Raw genomic sequence first — 7,304 nt, 5'->3', positions numbered from 1 at the left:
TACAGAAAGGTCAGCCACCTCCCTGCCAACCGTCTCCCCACTGCATCCTCCTGGCATGATGCCTGCACCGCGCTCCAACCCCCCCCCCCTCCCAACGAAGCGCCCTCCTAAGCAGCCCCCTTCAGCCTCACGCTCAGCCTGGCTCCTCAGCGTGGGGGATTCCATACTGTCAGATGTTATTACAGACTCACATTCCCAGTAATCAGACGGATCAACTGGGACCGGGTGACTGGTAGTGATTAGCATCGCTGGCATGGCGGTCGTCTTCGGGCTTTGCGAGGGAGAACAACAGGAGCTGACGGGTCCATCTGGTGCAAGGAATCATCGCCCGTGCTTCCACTCGCTCTCTCCTCGCCCAGAGAACGCTGCGTCGACGCTTGGGGAAATGCTTCGCCCCCCCCAGGGGTCGCATAGAAGCAGGACCGCGCTGCCGATGCCCGCCCGGCCCTCCTCAGTGGATGCCTGGGTTAGCATATGGCCGGAGAGGGGAGGAACCAAACCTAGCGGCAGGCAGGATTAGGAATGGCGCGGGGCACCTTGGCTACAGCACCCCATCACACACCCGGTGGGAGGAGCACAGATGCTGGACTAGGCGGGGAGGCCCGCTCCTCGTTAAGGATCCATTACAGACAGGCCCTCGTTAAAAAACAACCAGTGAGGAGCGAGGCGCCTCGAATAAAGAGCCGAGAGCGCAAGAGGAGAAGATGCAATTCAACAATTAATCAACGGCCCTACCCTTTCTATGTAATCATTGTCTCCATCGCTACCGTCAGGAATATGTCTGGGAACGGAAGATCCACTCGAAATCAAAGCTGATCCAAAAAAGGGGGATTTGGTTGTTGGTCAAGGTTGGTTCTTTCTCGTCCTCTCTCTTCCTGACGGCCTGATTTAGGAGAGGAGGCTGTTCCATTGGCGAGGAGAAAGAGAGAGTGAGATGGAGCGAGGGGGGTGTGGGGGGCAGTGGAGAAGATGTGCAACAGAACCCGGGTGGTGGAGAAAGGGGTTCAGGGTATTTGTCGCCTGTGAGCAATGGTTAACATGTTAACACTGGGCGCTCTGCTGAAATGAGTTAGCCTCACTCGATGGTTCCATGTTTATTAAGAGACAGGAAGGAAATAGCTTTCTGCTCCATTAAATGGGGGAGCAGCAGGTAGCGGCCGGAACACATCAGAGTAGCAGCAGATCCTCCCAGGATAAGGTCTGCAGGCCGCCCAGGAGATAACCAAACCCCTGACGATTCCCCTAACCACATACTTGTTATTCAAACGGTAACGAGTGAAACAGCAGCGCCACTGGGGTCAAAGAGTTCCGGTCGGTGACGATGAGACTTGACACTTCTTAAATTAATTCACAGTAAAACATTGGGGATCGGACAAATTTGGAGTCTGTGCCACTTGTTTTATTATAAAAAGCATTCTCCTTTCGGGGAAGATACGATAATAACATCAAACGCGGATGACCCAGAGATGGCGCTCCTGCTGAAGCGGCGAGCGGCGTGGAGGTGTGAATCCCTCCGCCAGAGAAACTAAGAGCCGTTGATCTCCTCTTTTTGTTTTTGTTTTTCGTTTCCTTAACAGGGGAAACCTCCCTGAGTGGTTCATAGCTGCACATGCTGCAGCTTTAAGCACCATGGAGATTTATGCCTCTGTCAGCTCACGGGGGTGCATTCAGGAGTAAAGATCCTATAAAGCGCTGGGATGGGTCCGCAGGTACGGCTGCACATGCCCACACGGAGACGAACAACGTTCTTACACCGTGGAGTACTCGCTCCTCCTTCCCCCCTCCCTGGAAGGCGAAGGTTCACATGGCCATTTATATGTGGAACAAGTTCCGTGACCCTGGGGCCATCCCAGGGAATACAACACCATAACAAAGGAAACAAAGGTTTTTATTCATCATCAAGGCCAGCTACAAGGAAAGAACATCTGCAGCAAAGCGTCTTCGGGTCTGTCTCAGAGTTGTGCGAAGCTATGCACATTTAGTGTTCATAATCTATGTTTGTTTGTGTCTTTTCCTTCTGGGTTTAGTTGAGATGGAAGCGAGCGGGGGAGGAAGGAAGAGACGACGACAGAATCAAAGCAAGCTATCATGGACCAGAGGAAGGCATACAGAGGCCTACAACACATCCCTATGATAGTCTGGTAAAGATGCACATCACACTGGAGCTGTTGCTGTTGTTCCAGCCCTGGTAACGCTTATTTCCTCTGCTTTGTCGAGTGTTTGCTGGCTGTGCATGCGGTGGCGTGTCTGATGTGGTTTTTGTGGAGCTGTTTATGCATTTCACATCTTAATGTTTCAACGTCCAATTCTCAACACTGGCTTCCACTTTACTTACATATCGGCTCGATTTCAGCTATATATATATTTCATCCTTAGCGAGCACTGTCTCACTCTCCCCTGCAGGAACTGTCTCACTCCTCTCATCAGGCAAGGTCTCACTCTCCTGAGCTGGATCTGTCTCACTCTCCCAAGCTGGAACTGACTCACTCTCCCCAGTTTGCACCACCTCACTCTACTTTGCTGTTACCTTCCCACTCTCCTTAGCTGGTGCTGTCTCACTCTCTCAAGCTGGTACTGTCTCCCTCTTTATTTCTGCTTTCCTCGATCTCTCCCTTCCAGATTAGTACTTTAACCCCAGCCAACCCGCTGGGTGATTTAATTGTTTTATCACCTTCCTCATTGCCACCGCCTTCATGTGTATTGATTTTGTTATTCTGCACACAGGTCTAAGCGGGGTGACCGATGGAGCGTTACTCATAAGAGCCCACACCGCCAATTCCCCACATCATCTTGTATTTTCATGGTGAGGATGTCTGCTGTTCCGCTCCACTAGATAATATCTACTTGACTCAGTCCAGTTTAGAGGGCTGTGGATAAACAACAACCAGCGCCCTGTCGTCTGCAGGGTAAACCCTCCCCTCCTCCGAGCTGTCTGGACGCCTGCGCCCCGGCCCGGCTGATATAGAAAGTATGTGCATGACGGCACAGGTGTGAGAGGTGTCACTGTGGAACCGCCGCGCGGTAATCACAGGAGGTGGCAGCATGTCAGCGCCATCCCCACGGCGATGGATGTCTCTTGGGGGTGGGGGTGAGGTGGGGGGAGGGTGGAGAAAGGGGGGGCAGTGATGGGGCGCACCGGGCCAGCGCTTGGATGCAACCCCCCCCCCCCCCCCCCTCTCTACACACACACCCTCCTCCTCCCCCCCCCCCCTCACCGCTCCCCCCACCCCAACACCCGTCCCTCCCGGTCCATCGCATCATGGCCGGCGACAGCTTCAACTCGCCTTGCCATCACTCCGCCCCCCCCAGCCCGACCCCCCCCCCATCCTCCTCCTCCACACCCTCCAGCCCATCCGCCCCCCCGGCCAATCACGGCTCTCCTCTCCCCCCCAGCCTCCCACCACCGGCTGGCTGGCCGACAACACCACGCCTGACAATCGCTTACCCGCCGCCTCACGTCTGTCAAGACCCTGGCTGTCAAATTACTGTCAGTGGAAAGTGAGGGAGGGGGGGGGGCAGGAGATGGAGGAGGTGGAGGAGCGAGGGGTGGAGGGGTGGAGGGGTGGAGGGGTGGAGGGGTGAGGACTGGAAGTAGATCCCTATCTAATAAGGAGAGGGGAGAGAAGGGCGTGGCATGGGCTGAAGCGATGAGCTCAAGAGTGACTCCTCTAGCTCTCTCTTCCACACACACACACACACACACACACACACACACACACATGCACACACACACACACACACACACACACACACATGCACACACACACACACACACACTTTGACATACATATCAGTGTATTACTCTTCTCTCTCCCCCTCTTGCAGCTATCCGGCTTCCCTCCCGTTCTACCATCTCTTCATCCAGCATCTCTATTCCCCCCGCTTCCCTGGTCCTATCTGCCCCGCGCACACACACACACACACACACACACACACACACACACACACACACACACACACACACACACACACACACACACACACACACACACACACACACACACACACTCTTCCTCAATTGCCCAAGCTGCCCCATCCCCAACGCAGGCATCTCTCCAGACTTTCAAACCTACAGCGTATGGTCAGCTCTGCTGTGGTTTAAAAAAAAAAATAATAACTTATGTGTGTCTGCGTGTGTGGGTGGGATGGGGGCGGGGGGGGGTATTGGGGGGGATAACAGTAATGGGCAGAAAAATGAAATGACTTTCTGGGCCCTCGTGTAAAAGGATTGCATGCTGTTCAAGACAAGCAATATTCCCTCAATTATCACCGCTCACACGGCCCTCTGCAGCCCTGGCTGAAGTTTTAATTCCAAGGCCTGCAATAAAATGGATGCCCTAGATATCATGAGGAAGTAAGTCCTGGATGGATGTTTTGAGAAGCGCCTGAGTGTGCGTGTGCGTGTGTGTGTGTGTGTGTGTGTGTGTGTGTGTGTGTGTGTGTGTGTGTGTGTGTGTGTGTGTGTGTGTGTGTGTGTGTGTGTGTGTGTGTGTGTGTGTGTGTGTGTGTGTGTGGGTGTGTGTGTGGGTGTTAGTGAGGTGTTTTTATATAGTCAATTAGTCTGTGTATGTGTGTGTGTGTGTGTGTCTGTCTATGCACACACAAACAGATAATGTGCGTGTGTTTGAGTTTATTTGTGTGTGTGTGTGGGTCTGTGTGTGTGTGGGAGTCAATTAGTCTGTGTGTGTGTGTCTATCTGTACAAATATGGACAGACACTCCTTTCAGGAGTCCCAACGTTGTGAGCTCCTGCGTGGGTGTGTGTGTGTGTTGTGCCTGGGCTGCATTCTCCGGCGAAGGAGGACATGGTTTGGATTGGTGCTATTGATCCATAGAGCGGCTGCCCCGTCGTTACCGACTCCCAGTCTCATTCTGACATCCTATCCGGGCCATCACTGAACACAGATGTGATTGACGCAACCCTGGAAGTACATGGCTCTTCACAGACACAGCATTTGTGCCGTACATCCATTACCTAGAGCTAACTGAGAGGCCAACACCAGAGATATCACAAAAGATATTTCAAACATACCGTCGCTCACTGAGTAAACACAGGTAAGTCCTCTAAAGTTGTACTTACAGGACATTCCTTCTTTACACTCCTTAACTTAGTATTGACCCAATTTGGCACTGTGATCGACCCCAGGCACTTAAGCCCGTGATTGGTGGAGGGAAAGGAGTGGGTCAACCGTGCACGGATGAGTGCTCAGATAATTGGTGGAGAGGACGGGGAGGCACCAGGGGCCAGTTTAACATAAAGGCGTCTGGCCGGCCCAGCTCCTTGTTCCTTAAGTGCCATTTTAATACAGTCGTTCCCCCGCCTTTTAATTGCAATCAGACCTTGAGGGCAGACGTGCCTCTGGTCTGTAATCAAAGGTTCCAACTCACGGCCACATATGTAGTGGGTGGAGAGCACTGGACATACGTATGATCACGTGGGTCATTCACACACACGGGTAAAGAGAAAGACTTACTGTACGATTATAAAGCTAAACGTTATACAAATATCGCCTGGACAGAAGCATGTGTGTTTTGGAATGAGGGTTCAGTGTTACACGTTGCACGTTATACAAAACACACACACTGTCATACACAGCAACAATTATCCAGGTGTTAGACAAACAATTATCCAACAACACACAGAGGAAACAAACCAGGGTGGAAAACAGAGAGAGATGACGAGAGAAAGAGGGACAGAGAGAGAGAGAGAGAGAGAGAGGGAGAGAGAGAGAGAGAGAGAGAGAGAGAGAGAGAGAGAGAGAGAGAGAGAGGGAGAGATGACGAGGGAGATATCGGGGAGAGAGAGAGAGAGAGGCTTTGTCTCAGTGTGGCATGGAGATCGATAGGTTGACCCGGCAGGTGTTGAGCTCTTTGCTGCAGGAAGAGAGCCAGGCAGGAGGTTAGCGCTGTCTTGAGCAGCCCATGCCTGCAATCCTCACATCTGCCGCCCAGGCAGATGTGATGGCCTGAGTCTGGACACGTGCACGGGTCTGCTGGTGTGTGTGTGTGTGTGTGTGTGCAGATACGTATGTGCAGATGCGTTTGTGCGTCTGTGCGTGTGTGTGTGTGCAGAAACGTGTGTACAGATGTGTGTGGTTGTGTATATGTGTGTGTGTGTGTGTGTGTGTGTGTGTGTGTGTGTGTGTGTGTGTGTGTGTGTGTGTGTGTGTGTGTGTGTGTGTGTGTGTGTGTGTGTGTGTGTGTGTGTGTGTGCGTGTGTGTGTGTGTGTGTGTTTATTTGGTTGTGTTGTGTCATGCAGGTGAAATCATGTTTTGTGCAGCATAAAGAAATACTATGCTTTTATTCATCGGGCTTTATTTTTTAGACAAGCCTGTCTTTGTCAATTTAGGTCCAGGCACGCGTGTACGTTTGTTCGCATGTAATTGCCCTTGCTTGTAACATGTATGTTTGGCCAACTCTGTGTCCTCATCTGGGCTGTTGTTACTCGCATGCTGGTAATATTTGATACGACCTGACACAGAGAAACTAGCCCCAGGCAAGCCTTGCTCCCTGGCTTTGTTTGGTCCTTCTTCCTTCCCTCAGGTGTCATAAAGAAATGGATATAAAGTGCACTGGCTGGGGCCGAATACTGCGGACCACGAGGAGGAGGAGGAAAGGCAGAGCTTGAGATGGAGGGAAGAGAAGGAGATGAATGGTAGGGATAAAAGTAGATGGCAGACAGGGGGATGGGACATTAGTGGACAACGAGGGAGAGGAGAGGGGGAGGAGAGGAGGGGAGAGGGGAGGGGAGAGGAGAGAAGAGGAAGGGAGAGGAGGGGAGAGGAGAGAAGAGGAAAGGGAGGAGAGGAGGGGAGAGGAGAGGAGAGGAAGGGAGAGGAGGGGAGAGGAGAGAAGAGGAAGGGGAGGAGAGGAGAAGAGAGGAGGGTAAGGGGGAGGAGGGAAGAGGAGAGGAGGGGAGAGGAGAGGAGTGGAGAGGACGCAGGGCAGTTTAGACAAAGGGATAGGAGGGAAGCCAAGAGAAAAGGTGTAGAGATGGATGGAAAGTAAGGAGGAGAGGGAGGGGAGGAGATGAGGGGAGAGATAAAGGCAAAGAGGAAAGTAAAGAGAGATTGAACGGAATAAAAAGGATTCTGTGTGCGGGGTCTTTTGTCTCTTTGTATTCTGTACGCTGTAAGAAACGCGTTGTAAGGTGTACAGCCCGGTTGTGTACACGCTCGTCTCAGTCTCACTGGGTAGCTCAGCTCAGAAGGGATACCGGTAGGATGAGGGGGAGGAGGTAACAGAGAATCAGCACCAGGCCGAGAGGGGAGAAGCCGAGGGGAGAGAAGGAAAGGAGATGGAAA

Source organism: Gadus macrocephalus, chromosome 14 (genome assembly GCF_031168955.1).
Source record: "Gadus macrocephalus chromosome 14, ASM3116895v1".
Classification (NCBI taxonomy): domain Eukaryota; kingdom Metazoa; phylum Chordata; class Actinopteri; order Gadiformes; family Gadidae; genus Gadus; species Gadus macrocephalus.
This window is presented reverse-complemented; position numbering follows the sequence as displayed.